This window comes from Papio anubis, chromosome 7 (assembly GCF_008728515.1).
Source record: "Papio anubis isolate 15944 chromosome 7, Panubis1.0, whole genome shotgun sequence".
NCBI lineage: Eukaryota > Metazoa > Chordata > Mammalia > Primates > Cercopithecidae > Papio > Papio anubis.
Window position 1 is genome coordinate 70,565,308 of NC_044982.1, and position 18,078 is coordinate 70,583,385.

General features: G+C 38.7%; 1 long non-coding RNA gene across 7 annotated transcripts in view; it reads right to left on the reverse strand.

The window, feature by feature from the left end:
* LOC103886190 overlaps nt 1-18,078 on the reverse strand; it is a 206,121-nt gene that overhangs the window by 184,144 nt on the left and 3,899 nt on the right. For 6 of the 7 annotated variants that reach the window (XR_004184952.1, XR_004184946.1, XR_004184950.1 and 3 more), the window contains exon 1: nt 5,728-8,743. This is a non-coding gene — a long non-coding RNA (uncharacterized LOC103886190). Of the gene's footprint in view, nt 1-5,727; nt 8,744-18,078 lie in introns of those variants that run through there. The other variant, XR_004184947.1, reaches the window with a different exon arrangement.

The window sequence follows — 18,078 nt, forward strand, 5'->3', positions numbered from 1 at the left end:
GCGAGACTCCGTCTCAAAAAAACAGTTTAATTCATTAAAAAGACAAAAATAAGGAGGAACAAAAGAGAACAGAGAACATGGGACAAATGTAAAGGAGAAGACAGCATATATATCCCAAATATATTAGTAATTACAATAAATACGTGAATACACAATAATGCATCTATCCACTCCATCTCTCAAGGAAGTTTCAGGGGTTACAAGTTTTTGCTATTACAAAAATACACTAACAAAAATGAAAGTGGAATCACTAAACACTGTACATCTTCCACTTTATCAGGTCTTGCCAAACTGCTTTCCCTCATCATAAAACAGCTCCTCCTTTACCACATTCCTGCCAATGCTTGGTATCACCAGACTTAAAAAATTTGCCAATCTCATGGGCATGAAGTAATGCCTTATAGCTTTAATTGGCATTTACCTTACCAAAGGTGAAGTTGAATATCTTTTATATATTAACCAGGAGGATTTCTTCTTCTATGATTTGATTTCTTATACCATTTGCCCTTTTATTGTTGTGTTGTTTGATTTGCCTCTTAATTTATTTCATATGTTAGTCACTGGCTTGGATTACTGAGTAGATAATAGTATTCTTCATATAGAGAGAAAATAAAGATACAAGTTGGAGCTGCAGAAGTAGAAAAGAAAGAAAGAAAAGAGAGAGAGAGAAAGGAAGAAAAGAGAGAGAGAGAGAGAAAGGAAGAAAAGGAGGGAGGGGGATGAAGGGGGAGGGAGGTGGGAAGGAAGAAAGGGAGGGAGGGAGGGAGGGAAAAGAAAAGAAGAGAAAAGAGAGAAAGAAATTCAGGCATATTTTTTAGTAACAGTTCATGAATTCAGTTTCAGATAATATATTGCAAATATCTTCTCAAAATGACTAAATTTAACTTTATGGTACTTTTTGCATTCAAATTTTAATATGGTTAACATATTTATTTTCCCTATCTGACTTGTGCTTTTCATGTAAAAAATTCCTTCCCAACCTGGAAATTAAAGATGACCTCAAGTTTAAAAAGTTTTAGTTTTCTCTTTTAGGTCTTGAATCTTTCTAGAATTTAATTTTGCTTGTGGTATGAAATAAATATTCAATTCTTTTCCACATAGATAGCCAATTGTCCCAGTATCATTTATTAAATGGTCTGTAATTTTCTTATTGATTTATATTGGCACCTCTGTTATATTCCAACATCTCACATCTATCTATAGTCTAATTGCCTATGTTTATGCCAATATCACACTGTTTTAATTGCTATCACTTCTTTTTTTTTTTTTTGAGATGCCATCTCGCTCTGTCGCCCAGGCTGGAGTGCAGTGGTGAGATCTCAGCTCACTGCAAGCTCCGCCTCCCAGGTTCACGCCATTCTCCTGCCTCAGCCTCCCGAGCAGCTGAGACTACAGGCACCCGCCACCATGCCTGGCTAACTTTTTTGTATTTTTAGTAGAGACAGGGTTTCACTGTGTTAGCCAGGATGGTCTTGATCTCCTGACCTCGTGATCCGCCCACCTTGGCCTCCCAAAGTGCTGGGATTACAGGTGTGAGCCACTGCACCTGGCCAATTGCTCTCACTTCTTATTAAATCTTGTTATACAGTAAGATATCTCTCCCCTCACTTATTTTTTTAATTATTTTGGCTCTTCTTAGCATTTTATTATTCTATATGAATTTTAGTTTCAACTTGTCAAGTTTCAAGAAAAAAAAAACTGGAACTCTTAATAGAAGAATCAACGTTATGGGTTACATTGGAAAAAAATTACATCAATATTGAGTCTTCTCACTGTAAACTTATTACATATCTCCATTTACTTAATTATATTTTATATCCTTTAGCAAAGTTTTACAATTAATTCCTTTAAAGTCCTGCATATCTTTTGGTAAATATATTCTCAGTACCTTACATTTTTTGTTGCTATTGCACATGTCATTGTTTTAATATTTTCTATGTTTTTGTATATTGAACTTTTTCCAGTAATATTGCTGAAATTTCTCATAAGGCTAATAATTTATCTGTAAACCCTTTTTTTCTTTGTTTATTTTTTTGTTTTGTTTTGTTTTTTTTGAGTCGGAGTCTCACTCTGCCACCCAGATGGGAGTGCAGTGGCACAATTTCACCTCATTGCAACCTCTGCCTCCTGGGTTCACGCCATTCTCCTGCCTCAGCTCCCAAGTAGCTGGGACTACAGGCACACAAAACCACACCTGGCTAATTTTTGTATTTTTGGTAGAAACAGGGTTTCACCATGCTAGCCAGGCTGGTCTCAAACTCCTGACCTCAAGTGATCTGCCCGCTTCGGCCTCCCAAAGTGCTGAGATTACAGGTGTGAGCTATAGCGCCTAGACTATAAACCCTCTTTTAAGAGAGTACTTCATGAAGGGCAAAGGAACTTCCAAATCAAGTACCTGAATCCATTACTCTCTGAGCCAGGAAACAAAATATAAAGTTTTAAAAACAGAGAGGAAAGGAAATATTATTTCTTTTCATATCCTTATACAGACTATCTAGTGATTTTACCCTACTGTGAGGCCTGGCATAAATAATGAGAGTAATGTTCAGCAATGGCTTTGGAGGAAGGTTCACTCTTTAATCACTCTTTATGCTACTATAGTTAAAAAAAAAAAAAATGAGACTAAAGACAGAGTCAGGTCATGACTGACCTGTGTGCCAGGCTTTGAAGTCTGTATTTTATCCTGAAAGTAATACACTTAGCTCAGATTTGCATTTTGGAGTTTTATTTTAGAAAGAGCTCAAGCAGTACTAAGAGGGATAGACTGAGCATGTGTTTTTGAGGCAGGGAGCCCAGTCGAGATGCATTGCAGTAACTCCCTAGATTACAAGCTTCATGAAGACAGGGTCAGTCGGTTTTGCTCACCACTGAATCCTCAGAGCCTAGCACCATGCTTGACACACAACGGATGCTCAATAAACACTTGTTGAATTAATTGATTCACCAATTAATTAATCTTAGGAAAAATAATCAGGTGGAACCAAAAATAGAGAGTTGAGATGGAAAGGAGAAGACAAAAATCTATAAATATTTTAAGCAAAGAGGCAATTATATATTGAGAATGAGGGGAAAGAAGAAATTTAGACTGGTTCCCAGATTCCTGACTAGGATAACTGCATAGATAGAGATATCCTACAACCAGAGAGGGAACCAAAAATATAGACATGTTTACAGGGATATTTAATAAGTTCAGCTTCAGAATGTTGACTTTGAAGTACTTCCAACAGATTTGTCCAAAGAACAGTTGTATCCGTGGATCTGTAGATGCATTGGGAGGTTGCTGAGGTTCTCGGTATCAGGGAGTCATGCTGAAGAAGGGTAGAGTTCAAGTCTCTTTTCTCTATGATGTGCTATATCCATCTTAAGCTACCCTGTGGTCTCAGGGAAATGTTTACAAGGACTTGAGCAGATCTGAAGTTGCCTCTTGAAGAAAAATGTGACCCCACCATAGAAACCTGAGTGACTCACCTCCATTTGCAAGTGACATGACCCTTCCTTCAGGTAAGAGCAGAACCAAATACGTCACCCCTGCCATCTGCTCATCTTTAATCCAAATCATATCAGTGTGCCTTCAACAGTATATGCACACTTACTTCTCACCAGAAAAGTTCACCTGGGATTGACTGCTCTCCAGTTCTGATGGAAGGCCATTGAGTTGAAAGGTTGATAGCCTAAGATTTATTCTCTGTCCACTTCTCTAAATATTCTACCATGCAGTCTAGTATAAAGTACCACATTAACTTAGTTCCTTCACTGAGTACCTCTTCAGTGTTATTCTCAGATTTTAACAAAGCCCAATATAAGAAAGAGACATGAATAAAACCCTGGAGCGTTTGCTTTAAGGTCTTTTCTGAGGTACTGACCTCTATATTTGTTCAATGTCCTTTACACATATTTTCTCATGATAAATTCCTTGTTATTTCCACTGGCATTTTTATTATAAAAGTAATTTTTGCATGTTGTTACAAAAAAAAAAAGTTTTTAAGCAATAGAAAAACTCCCACATCTATCTTCTTTCCTACCCACACAATTCTAAGCCCCAGAGGCCATCAAGTAGTCAGGATTCTTTCCATTGCAAATGCAAGACCTGTGGCTTGAATTAGAATACAAGAGAGGAATGGGAAGGGCAGTCCTAAGGGCCACGGGGAATGGAACATGGGGTGTAAACTTCTTATCTCTGCCTCTATGAGCTGTTAGTCATTCTCTCACTTTTCTCTGGTGGAGGAGAATAGGGCTTCCAGTGATGAGGGACCATAGCTTTCCATCACCATCATCCAACAGGAAAAGAGATTTTTTTCCCCCTTAGAAAAATTCCAGGGGCATGCTCTAATTGGCTTGGCTTAGGTCAATGAAGCGTTGTGATTGGCAGTGCTCAGAAACTCATGACTGAATAGAAGAAAAGCAGTTCCCTTAAGGAAGGTGGACACTGTCATCAAAAGAAGCAGGAAGTTGTGCTAAACAGCAAAAGTGACTAAAGACATCATATTATCATCAGTAGTTTTCTAGGTTCCAGACATTTTCTCTGAATTTACAAGCATATAAATATAGTCTTTCTATGTTTTACACAAATAAGAATATACTATGGCAAATTCCTTTTAGGAGTTTATCAAAGAAAAAATGTTCTCTACAAAATACTACATACTTTCTTTTGATTTGATAGTGAGAAATCTCTAATCCAGTATCTCTTTTTCTTGACTGTCAGGAAGCTCAGCGCTGACTACAACATTCAGTTACTACAATGTTCAGTTACCATAACTATATTAAATCTCATAAGTATTTACTTTCCTCCTCTTTTCATAATTTTAGATTTCTAATTTCTAGCATGTCTAGCTTTATGGTACCTCAAATGTCTTTTATTGTAAACCACCTCAAATTCTTTTTGAAAGAAGATGAAATTTTTATTAAGTTCTTCTAGTATCTAGTATTTTTTCACTTTATTTTTTCCATTATGAAAGTAATGACTGCTTATTATACAAAATTTAGACAGTAAGTAGAAAAGTAAGGAGAAAAAATTGCCCATGTTCCCACCACTGTTCTCACCACACGTTATTAACATTTTGGTGTAGTGCCTAGTTTTAAGAGTCAGAAACAGCTAAGTCATATAATTAGCTCGGTTGAATAGGTTCCTTACTAATCAAAATATCCCTGGAGACTTTAAATTATGGAAGGATCCAAGGAGGATTAACAACAATAAGGGAAGTCTCTGAAATTTTGACAATGCTTACCCAGAATTTATTCTTATAAGATTAGCAGTAACACACAGTCTACTAGTCCATCCTTCCCAAACATTGTCTACCCACACCTAAACTAAAATAAAGCTTAAAAACCAAATGCTACGTTTTCCTTAAGCCCCTAAACTTGTATTAATCCATAAATTCAGTGGGAAAATTATTCCAACCAAAGCAAAAGGTCATATTTTCTAGATATCATAGCCAAAATTATGTTTTTGAGACACACATTTGATAACTAAGTAACCTTTAGATTACTAATTGTGTAAAGTTGCCAAGGTGATACAAGCAAAAGAAAAGTTCTACAGAAACTTTAAGGTTATTTCCGTGCCTGCCTGTTTCCCCTACAAACAGAGCTATACTTTGACTTTGATGGAAAATTAAGAAAATAATTATACAAAATATTATAATTTTAATACAGGGGTATTAGTCAGCTTGGGCTGCCATTATAAAATACCATAAACTGTGTGGCCTAAACAACAGAAATTTATTTTCTCACAGTTCTGGAGGCTGAAAGTCCAAGATTAAGATGCCAGCATGGTCAACTTCTAGTGAGGGCTCTCTTCCCAACTTGTAGACAGCCACCTTCCTGATGTAACCTCACATTGCCTTTTCTTCATGCCTGCAAGTGAAGAGAAAGCAAGCTCTGGTGTCCTACTCTTCTAGGACACTAATCCTATCAGATCAGGGCCCTACCTTTATGACCTCATTTAGTCATAATTACTTCCATAGAGGCCATATGTCCATAAAGTCACATTGGGGGTTAGTCACATGATTTTTGAGGGATACAATTTAGTCTATAGCATTCCATTTGCTCCAATAGTCATATTTTCTGGCAGTAATTTTATGTAGCTCTGAATATTTTGAAAATAAGCATTTACAGAGGGGTAAGTTCTTCACCTCCTCTCTGAATAACATTTCACCAATAGCGTCACACAACAAAATAAGCTCCATAAAAACTAAACATGATATGAAGACACACATGGCAAGATATACATATGTACATGTGGGCAGGGAGGGAGGGAATAGAGAGGTTCAAAGTTCATTCACTTCTGAATCAACTGAAACCTTTTGTTTCACCTTCAGATTTAGGTCCTAAAATACCTGGTATCATGAAATATAGCTAGGCTGGTAGGTAGATAGGTAGCTATGTTGAAACTATTAAAAATCGATGACCAAAGTAGGTATACACATGAAAGAACTGGATTCAGAATAAACAATGCAAGTTGAAATTAGAACATTTTGTTTTATGATACCTTTATGTAAACTACGCTTCTGTTTAAATATGGAATCAGGAAACTATTTTGGATCAGAATTTAAAATAATCCCATTCTTTTGTATGTCTGATTAACACATTTGTCTTTGAGGTTCTTCATCTGAAGTACAAAGCTAAACAGAAAAATATATAAATCAAATATTTTGGCCCTTCCCTGGTCTTCCTACCATGGGCTGATACTATTCAGAAAGCATGTCTTTTTCCTCACAACATCTGAAGTACAATATAGAAATTCATCCTTTTCTATATTGAAACTGGGCCTTTCCCCAAGATTTTTATTTTGCATTTAACAAAATAACAGCAAATATCAGGTATTAGAAGGATCGAAACAACCTCTTCTATTCTGTTGTCCTTAGAACACCATCTTTTATTCATAGCTTCTCTTGTGGTGCTGGGAGGCAGATTCTGTTGCTATAGCAACGCCCTGAATATCCTTGGGGATAGCTTACAGTTTTACTTTTTTTTTGAACAACAAAGAGCCATTGATACTACATGTTGCCAAAGGTTATAAAAGTTGAATTCTAAAATGAAAATATTTCTTCTATAGAAGTGGTACACCATATGCGTCCCACAAATTCAAAGAGATATGTAAGGATATGACCTCTGTGTGAACACTGATGAATCTAGTATAATACTGTTTGGATTCAATGGATTATTCACAGCAGAAGTAGTTGAAGTGTATGCCTTGTTTTCTAAGACCACTGTGGGGGATAAGGGGTTTATTCCCAGTATCTGTAAAGATCCAGGAGCAAGAAAAGAAAAATAAATCAAAGGTCCCATCGCTTACATTTGGTTTGTTACTTTGTAATCACCTTCCCATCCCCACCCCCACCAAAATGAACTGCTATATCAAAATCCAATTACACTTTGACAGTAAATAGATCCTCAAAGAGTGGTTGTTACTGAATCCTTGCTCCTCAGAATAGATATTAAATGTACGAGATTCTCAAGTGCTCTGAAATCTGTATTCCTTGCTTCATTTTAACTGGATTCTCTTCATCTATGAAAAAAATTCCTTAGCTATCTGCTTTGTAAAACTGGGGGAAAAATTTCAAGTATTTCTTTCAAGATAAGTCATCTCATCGCCCTAGAAACCTGAGGGGATGCACGGAAAAACACAAATGAGTTGAAGGCGCCACAGATTCGTTTCCTGGGAAAACAGCCGTAAGAGCTTATAGAGGCTCAGGAGATGGGAATCTGGATTTTTCTCAATAATGGAAGAGAGTGGTACATGCGAAAATGTAGATAAAACATTAGAATTGATCTCAATCTCCTCCACTCACCACAGCCTGAGCAAATATACTGGGGTTAGAAGACCCTCCCAGCAGATCAAGAAAAACCCATGACCCAAGGCCATTCATTCATTCATTCTTTCTTTTGTCCATACACTAAGTGCATGTTATGTCCCAAGCCACTCAAAGGCTTTCCAAATGCTTATTAAATGCCTGATTGTACTCTTGAAGAGTTAGTCTCTAATTCAATAAAGCCTTCGCTGGCACAGGTTCTATAGGTATAATATAGAAAACTTTATTAAAAATAACTGGTTTAGAAGGTAATCATAACTAGTAAAAACAAGCACACAAATGGTGTTTCTAAATACCATTTCTCACTGAAAGGAACCAGGGTTACTTGGAGAAATGGCTGATTCCAGAAATGGTTGGAATAGGGAAAATACAAGGCAACCTGGAATATCTTGTTCAAGAAAGCAAGACAGTGCTTACACACTAATAGAGGCATGTCAAAAGGACACAAGAACTAATTTGAAGGAGTTCCCACTCTCCATATCTTGGACAATTTGATCATTAAAATTAATAATGACAGATAGGTTATGACATTAAATAAAAAATAAATGCATGAGTCCATAGTGATACTTAGAAGAAGACAAGGAGGCCGAGAAGGGGAGAAAAGAGAAGGAGGAGGAAGAGGTAAGGGAAAAATAAAAGAAGAAAGCTCTACTTTACAGAAGAATACCAACTGTTATGGACTGAATTACATCCCCAACAAAATTTGTAGGTTAAAGCCTCAACCCCCAATGTAACTGTATTTGCAAAGAGGATCTTTAGGGAGGTAATTAAGGTTAAACAAGGCTCTAAGGGTGGGCCCTAATTCAACAGAACTGGTATCCTTCTAAGAAGAAGAACACACCTGGCGGGGCACGGTGGCTCAAGCCTGTAATCCCAGCACTTTGGGAGGCCGAGACAGGCAGATCACGAGGTCAGGAGATCGAGACCATCCTGGCTAACACGGAGAAACCCCGTCTCTACTAAAAATACAAAAAACTAGCCGGGCGAGGTGACGGGTGCCTGTAGTCCCAGCTACTCAGGAGGTTGAAGCAGGAGAATGGCGGGAACCCGGGAGGCGGAGCTTGCAGTGGGCCAAGATCGCGCCACTGCACTCCAGCCCGGGCCACAGAGTGAGACTCCGTCTCAAAAAAAAAAAAAGAAGAAGAAGAAGAACACACCAAAGGCCTCTCTCAAGCTTTCTCTCTCTCTCCCTCTTTCGCCCCATGCATATACACAGAGAAGAGATCCTGTGAGGACAAAGTGAGAAGGTGGCATCTCCAAGGCAGGAAGAGAGGCCACGCCAGAAACCAACTCTGGCAGCACATTGATCTTGACTTTGTAGCCTCCAGAACTATGAGAAAATAAATTTCAATTTACGCCACCCAGATTGTGGTGTTTTGTTTGGCAGCCCAAGCAGACTAATACACTAACTAAAAAATATTGAGGAAATGATAGAGTTAGAAAATCACCTTTTTTCAACCACCAGTGTAAAAATGATTAGTGGATACCAAAATCACTGGGTCAAAGATTATGGTTTTAAAATATCACCACATGGGTTAACTTTACAATAGGGAAATCAGGCATGACGTCACTATCCTAACCAAGTAATCAAACTTAGCATCACCAATAGTAGGACAGCCTGGTGTGTGCCTCCTGGTGGATCCAATAAGAAATATACACCACCTGCCGGGCGCGGTGGCTCACACCTGTAATCCCAGCACTTTGGAGGCCGAGACCGGCGGATCACGGGGTCAGGAGATCGAGACTATCCTGGCTAACACGGTGAAACCCCGTCTCTACTAAAAATACGAAAAATTAGCCGGGTGCGGTGGCGGGCGCCTGTAGTCCCAGCTACACGGGAGGCTGAGGCAGGAGAATGGCGTAAACCCGGGAGGCGGAGCTTGCAGTGAGTGGAGATCGTGCCACTGCCCTCCAGCGTGGGCGACAGAGCGAGACTCCGTCTCAAAAAAAAAAAAAAAAAGAAAAAGAAATATACATCGCCTATCCAATATTCTTGCAAAGCATGTTTAACCTGAGCCTAATTGTGAGAAAACAATCAGACAAATCCCCCAAAAGGAGACATTTTTGCAAGGCAACTGACTTAGATCATTAAAACAGAGTCAATATCATAAATAAAAGAAGTCGTAGACCCCTTCTAGACTAAAAGTCTCTAAACATTACAACCACAGAATTAATCAACTTTCATAGGATCTTGGGTCAACAAAAGCACCTAAATAGATGTATTGGGTATAACTGGGGAAATGTTTAATGGGCCGTATGTTAGATGACAAAACTGAATTCACATTAATTGTCTTCGGTAGGAACAGTGTAATGGGTATATGGAAAATTGTCTTTACACTTAGATATAAGTGCAAACCAAAGTATTACTGGGTCAACTATCACAATGTCTGCAACTTCAAGTGGTTCAATAATAACAGAAAAGGATACATATATATATAAATGGGGACCAGGCACGGTGGCTCGCACCTATAGTCCCAGCACTTCGGGAGGCCAAGGCAGGTGGATCATTTGAGCTCAAGAGTTCAAGATCAGCCTGAACAACATGGTAAAAGCCCATCTCTACTAAAAATACAAAAATTAGCCGGGCATGGTTGTGCACACCTGTGGTCCCAGCTACTCAGGAGGCTGAGGTGGTAGGATTCCTTGAGCCCAGGGGGTGCAGGTTGCAGCGAACCAAGATCGTGCTACTGCACTCCAGCCTGGGTGACAGAGTGAGACCCTGTCTCTAAATAAATAAATAAATAAATAGGGAGCAAAATAAAGCAGAGGTAGTGAAATGTTAATAATTGATGGATGTAGTTGTAAAGGGTATATAATGTTCAATGTATTATTCTTTCAACTTTTCTGTGATTTAAAATTTTTAATTTGCAGTTTAAAAAATAATTAAGAAATATAACTATACTAAAGTGCTCAGAAACATTTTATGGCCTATCACTCACTCTAGTTATTATTGACCATGCATCTACTGAGACCAAATGGTATAACCTAATGGTTAGCAAGCGTAGATGTTGGTTCCCAACAGACCTGGGTTCAAAACTTGTCTCTCAGACTTCATAGGTTTAATCCTTCTGCAGTGAAATGGGAATAATACGTAAGTGATAAGCAGTTGAGAAGATTAAATGGGGCATATAAAATCTCAAGAGGCAATTATTATTACTGGTGGTAGGAGGATAGGGATTGGAAGCTACACGCTCTGGTAAGCAGTCTCCACTAAAACTATGACATCGCTTACTAACAATGAGTGACTGCATTATATTATCAGAGACCATTTTTGTGGCAAGAGTCTTTTCATCCAAATCAAAAGTTCCTTGAAGGCAAGAACCATGTCTTTCCTGATTTCTATATCTCCCAAAGAATCTTGTACAACGTTACACATGATCATATTTCATCTGTACGTTATGCTTGATTAGTGCTTCTCAACTATGGCTGCACATTAGAATCGCCTGGGAAGGCTTTTAAAAAGTCTGATCCCTGGACCCCGTCCCCAGATCATTTTTATTTTGTTAGTCTGAAGTAGGACTTGGGCCTCAAGGTTTTTTTTAAAAAAATTCCCAGAGAGATTGTAAAAGGTTTATATTTCGTTTCTCCTTAGGGCAATGGCACAAGTCACTGCTGCCAACTTTCCACCCGCCTTGGAGTAACCTGAAGTGTCAGATTAGGTAAATTTGTGTTTTAACATGTCAGCCTTCTCCCATGAGCTGCTAACTTCAGACCATTTGTAAGACCACCATCATTTAGGCTGTTAACATAAAACATAACAGATTTGTGCTTCACTTTATCAAAATGTATAATTATACCTAATGCTGCTCTTTCTTCAGTTGATGAAAACTATAAAAGGCCCTTTCCTAAACCCCAAGTCTGAGTAAGTTTTCACAATAGAACAAGCATCCAAACAGCAGAAACATGACTGTAACACTGAATTAGTTGATAATGTGGACTTTCACAATTCAGAAAATAATTTCATTTGTGTTCCAGAGAAACGAAAACAGAGGGCAGAACACCTGAAGGATAAAACAAATGGAGATCTGTGGGAGCAGAGGTCAGAATCAGTGAGCATAATAAGAAATGAGAACAAGAGCATTTTATCACCTCCATTTAGCCAGCTGCCAATGTTGGCAAACAAGTTCCTAATATGAATGTACCCAGGCACTGGTCTGAAAGTTGAGCATGCCCCTCCCTGCATCTTCCACATGAAAGCCACTGTGACCATGAGTCTTAGCTACAACATGGTGGTCTGACATATCCATGTACATTTTCCCTGCCCTTGGCCGTACACTTACCAACCTTGAACTACTGGGAAAGCATCATGTGTCATTAACATAGTAAAGAGAAAGGGCACTCAGAGGGCATAATAAGATATAATTATAGACCCAACGTGGTGGCTCATGCCTGTAATCCCCGCACTTTGGGAGGCCGAGGTGGGCGGATCACCTGAGGTCAGGAGATCAAGCCCATCCTGGTTAACACGGTGAAACCTCATCTCTATTAAAAATACAAAAAATTGGCCGGGCGCGTGGCTCAAGCCTGTAATCCAGCAGCACTTTGGGAGGCGAGGCCAGGCGGATCAAGAATCCAGGAGATGAGGCCATCCTGGCTAACAGGAAGTGAAACCCCGTCTATTAAGAAATGTCTAAAAACTAGCGGGAATGGGGTGTGAGCCTGTGATCCAGCTGCTGGGAGAGGCTGAGGCAGGAGAATGGCGTGGCCGGAGGGCTTGCTGCAGTGAGCTGAGGGTCCGGCCACTGCACTCCCAGCCTGGAAGGCAGAGGCGAGACTCCGTCTCAAAAAAGTGGCTGAGTAGTGGCATGTGCCTGTAATCCCAGCCATTGAGTTGAGGTAGAATGCTTGAACCAGGGAGGCAGAGAGTTGCAAGTGAGCTGAGATCCATGCACGCTCAGCCTGGGTGATGACAGGTGGTTCGTCTCAAAAAAGATATAAATAAGACTTTGTTTCTTTAAATGAACCAGGGCTAAACCATTTCTAAGAGCTCTCTATCCAATTCCTTACTTAATAACCAAGTAACCATGGCCAAGTTACTTAGCTTTTCAAAGCTGAAGTTTCCCCATCTGTCAAACTTAGATAGTAAAGTGCCTACTTCATAGGGTCGTTATGAGGATTAGAGAATGCATGTCAATGTTTAGCATGGTTTCTCACACATAGTATTATTAGCTAAATGGAAACTATTATTATATCTCTAATATAGTAATAAATCCAAACCCAGCAGTTTCTTGGGTGGAAAAATAAAACAAAGATATGAAAACCCAAATTAACTCCTATTTCCATTAATCTGTTAATAAAAAGCTTAGATTTAGATAAAATTTCAGCAGATAATAATATGATGATTTATCCCAACTTTGCTTTGGCAGTATCTTCAAACAAAATTTAGATATTTAAAATCATTGTCCTTAAAAGAGGTTCTAAAGATTCAATTACTTATTGAATAGACAGTTTCAAATTTTATAAACAAATTCCCATTTCTTCTAATCCTAAGCCATGCCCTCCAAAAACAATAACAAAGATGATGTTATAGTGTCTCCTAGTGGGCCCATTTTCACTCATTGCCAACACATGTGTGACTAACAGTAAAGCATTTGAGAATAAATTTTTAACTAAAAAGAACAATTCAAATGAGATAAAACCATATGGGGCAAGACAACATGGAAGCACCATGCACTAAGAGCTGGAAACTGGAGGTGAAAAAACATACATGGACTTGATTGGAGCAGAAGGAGTGAGAATTTAGTGATTAGCTAATGTAAGGGAGGAAAAACCTTGTCCCTCTCAGGTTCACTATCTGGGGGCTATGGTCTAAACTGGCAAAGGCAGATAGCAGGAGAAAAAGCAAATAGTTGTGTGAGTTTGGGGCCTATGAATTAAACTGGCAAAAGACAGATTAACAGGAGAAAAGGAATATAAATAGTTATTGAGTTTGGGGGCCTATGAATTAAACTGGCAAAAGACAGATTAACAGGAGAAAAGGCATAAACAGTTATTGAGTTCATATGTTATGTGTGAGGGGCTTCACAGAAAATAAGTAAAAACCCAAAGAAGCAGTTAGACAGGGGGCTTATATACAATTTTAACAAAGGGCAATAAATTATAGAGAAGTGACTAGACAAAGGAAAGTGGGTTTGGGCTCCTAGGGGTGGTATAATAAATTATGGGAAGGTGACTAGGAAATATATGATGGATAAAGGTTGTTTAGAAAGGTTTGTTATGCACACTCTTCTCTGTGCCCTCTCTGGTCTTCCTGGAATGGGAGAGGGAAATGCTTTTACAAATAGCAATTTCTGTCACCTTTACAAAGAGAAATTTATGCCTTGCTTTTAGGCAGAAGCAGAGAGGGCAAAGAACTTTTCCTGGGTCTGCTGTTTCTTCAGTTGCCCTCAGCTTACAGTAATCCTTATGCCAAAGTGGTATTTTGGGGGTGGCATATTCTGGACCCCTTCGCTAAAAAACAACTGAAGCCTCAAGTTGAAGAGTTTCCAGGAGAAGATTCTTCTAAGTAATACAATGTAGGTGGGAAAAATTATTTTGCCTACACATTTTGAAGTAGCCTAAAGGAGAAATATTAGAAGGGAACTAGATAAGATATGCCAAAAGAAAGTTAAAGAGTTTTTATTGTTACCAGAAAGAGGTCCCAATCCAGACCCCAAGAGAGAGTTCTTGGATCTCATACAAGAAAGAAATTCGGGCAGAGTAAAGTGAAAACAAATGTATCAAGAAAGTAAAGGAAGAAAAGAATGGCTGCTCCATAGGCAGAGCAGCCCTAAGAGCTGCTGGTTGGTCATTTTTATGGTTATTTCTTGATTATATGCTAAACAAGGGGTGGATTATTCATGAATTTTCCTGGAAAGGAGCAGGAATTTCCTGGAATTGAGGGTCCCTCCCCATTTTAGACCATATAGGGTAACTTCTGGGTGTTGCCATGGCATTTGTAAACTGGCATGGCACTAGTGGGAGTGTAGATTAGCATGCTAATGCATTATAATTAGCATATAATGAGCAGCAAGGATGAACAGAGGTCAGTTTTGTCACCATGTGTTTTTGGCTGGTTTCTTTATCACATCTTGTTTTATAAGCAGGGTCTTTGTGACCTGTATCTTGAGCCAAGCTCCTATCTCATCCTGAGACTAAGAATGCCTGACCACCTGGGAATGCAACCCAGCAGGTCTCAGCCTCATTTTACCCAGCCCCTATTAAAGATGGAGTCACTTTGGTTCAAACACCTCTGACAGTATGAAGGTAAGAGAAAGAGAACTGACTTTAGAAATTCTCGAAAAGGTAAAGCTAGATTGTCTCAAAGGTTTGTTTTTGGGGAACAGCCACTTTTGATGTTGTTCCTGTTAGCTTTTACTAGAGCTTTAAACAGTTAGGGAAATATTTACTAGAAGTATCATAACAGATATGTATACAGCATATACATCTATTTTACATTTATTAAATTTAACATGCAGTAGAACAAATAATAAATTTAAGGATTCTAGCCCCTTAATAGGAAAAGACTTATAACTACTCTAATGAAACAATTCCCATAAGAAGATGAAGTGCTACTTTTAAATCCAGGCGCTAGGTGGGCCATTGGCAGCCTGCTAAACCTCTGTAGGCTTCAGTAACACTATGGATATAACAGAAGAGCTAGGTTCAACGGACCCGGAAGTCCTCTCCCTCATGAAGTTGTTTCAATATAAATGGATATGACTCTTGTTAAAATGTGTCTCTTCCTTTACCCTCAGCCACACGTTTTAAATTGTATCTCTTACTCAAAAAAATAGCTGCATTATGTATGATGGGATAAAAAACATCCGGCCACTGCACTCCAGCCTGGGCGACACAGCGAGACTCCGTCTCAAAAAAAATAAATAAATAAAAATAAAAATTAAAAAAACAACACATTTTCTTCCCTTTTCCTTTTATAAAAAGAACAGGATTACAGGTATTTTTAGGTTCCTAAAATCTCATAACACCAACATTTTGAACATTTTAAAATATATTACTATCTCAAGAAGCGGTAAAGTTTTTAACCAAGTCCTAATAATTAAACTTGGTTTGGAATGAATTACCAGGTTGGTGCAAAAGGAATTGCAATTTTTGCCATTACTTTTGCACCAACCTAATATTAGTATAGTTATTTAAATACCATTTGGAAAAATCACAGAATGCTTTTCAAATTTCATATGCATCTGAGTATTAGCTCTCAGGATATTTGCACAGATCACATTAAGTATAAGGGACTAATATATCTCCCACAGAAATGTATACCTCAACAAGCAAGAGCGTGGGATTAATTCAAGTTAAGCATGTTTTTACTGACCATGTTCATAGACCCCAAAGTGATTTCTTAAACTTTTCCAGTTACGCTTTTCCTTTATCTTTTTGCAAAATTTCATACTTACATTTTTTAATCCTATATCTTAGAGTAAAAAAGTTTTGAAATTATGCTAACATATTAAAGTTATAATCCTAAACATGCAAAAGTTCTGGCTCTCAAAGAACATTTTCTAGTCCCTAAGAGCTTGAAAGTAGCTCAGAGGACCAGCAGTAGGAGGAATGTTGCCCGTGATCACCTTTCACTTTTAAGCATGCTTTTTCCAGTTCAATTTTGCCCTTCCTTTTCATTCTAGTTATTTGGGGCCTTTTCTAAGTACTGTCAAATAGGAAATTACCACAAAGACAAGTGGAAGAAAAAAACATTTAAAAAATAACTTCACACAGCACCTGCAATTCTAGTAAATGCCTCACTCTCAGAGTGTGCAGGCATTTGGAGATTTCTGTCAAATCAGTTGGGCTGCCCCACTGCAGGGATGGGTCGGTGTTCCCTTTTCAGCTCAGTAATCAAATAGCTTTGACTGGTCCGTGTCTGCTTTTGTCCACTTCTGACCTACATGTTCCTGTGAGGGACATCTTTGTCTCACTTTTCTTTGGTCACTGAGTTCATGTACCTCAATAGGCTAAGTCTTGCAGTCCATTAATGAGAATTCTCAGCTCAGCCCTGGGCCACCCAGAAACCCCGGTTGCATGTTCTCACTGAATGGCTTCACTGGTGGCCCATTCAAATGTGCTAATGTCAGAAAAAAAGGTTGAATGGGGCACCAATGTACACCATTGCCGAGGCAAAGTGACCGCGGCTTCCAACAAAGCTTCCGCTGTGGCAATGTTAAGCAGAGTTATCAATGGTGCGGAGGCTGAGCAAGGACTAATGCTCCAATCATGCCATCAACAGGTGGCACAGATGCAGCCACTTCAATATGAAATCACAGTGCAAAGTTCGCTGGCAATTCAATCCTCTCTCCAGCTTCCAATCTCCAGATACATTGTGTAGATATGCCTCCTTCTCTTTCTGGTTCTGAAGCTCTTTGAATTGGTTTGCAGAAGACACTTTGGGTGAGAGATGAAGTGAGTGTTTGTTCTAATTTTTCTTAGAGTTACACCTCCAGTTGAGAAGCTTTCTTAAAGCCGTTTATTTCCTCACAGGTGTACAGAAGCAGATAAAGCATTTTCTCGGGGCTTATCCCAGAAGCACTAAAAGGGCATTTGAGCTCAGCAAAGTAATGTTTTGATTGTGCAAAACAGATGTCACATTATGGCCCCATATTGCTACTTCTCGTAACAGAACATCCTGAATCACAACTAAATTATGAAGAGGTGATGACCAAACCAATTCTGTAGCCCCTCTTCCCCTAATCACAGCAAATGAAAGAAAAAAGATGATGGAGCAGCCCCCAAGTTTTCCTTCTAAATAGGTATTTCTGGGAAGAAACATAAAAGGAACTAAAAAGTGAGGATTGTTATAGTTATTTTAAAATTCTCTTTAAGATCCCTGAGTTTCTGAATTATTCACAAATATACAGGATTCCCACACATTCACATGGAAGAATAGCCCAAAATTATAATCCCACTATCATCCAAACTTCACATCAAGATGAACCAGTCCCGTAGTCTCCCAGATTCCTAATCCTTAAATGCTGGTGATAGTCTATAGAACGAGGTCATTGCATGACAACCTCAGCCTTCTCAGAGGGCCCAAGATTTTGCTTGGCTACTCACTACAAGTCAAAATATACAGAAGTAGTATACAAAATATACTACTTTAGTTCTTCAGATCCTTCAAAACCATTTCTCTACTCCCAAATGAAAAATAGCATACAAAAAATGTATAGCATATCTTATCTCAGCTAACTTTTCAAAGTTATAATTTTATTGGAAGATAAAGTCCAAAGCATACAGTGTACACACACACACACACACACACACGAATTCAACCCACATG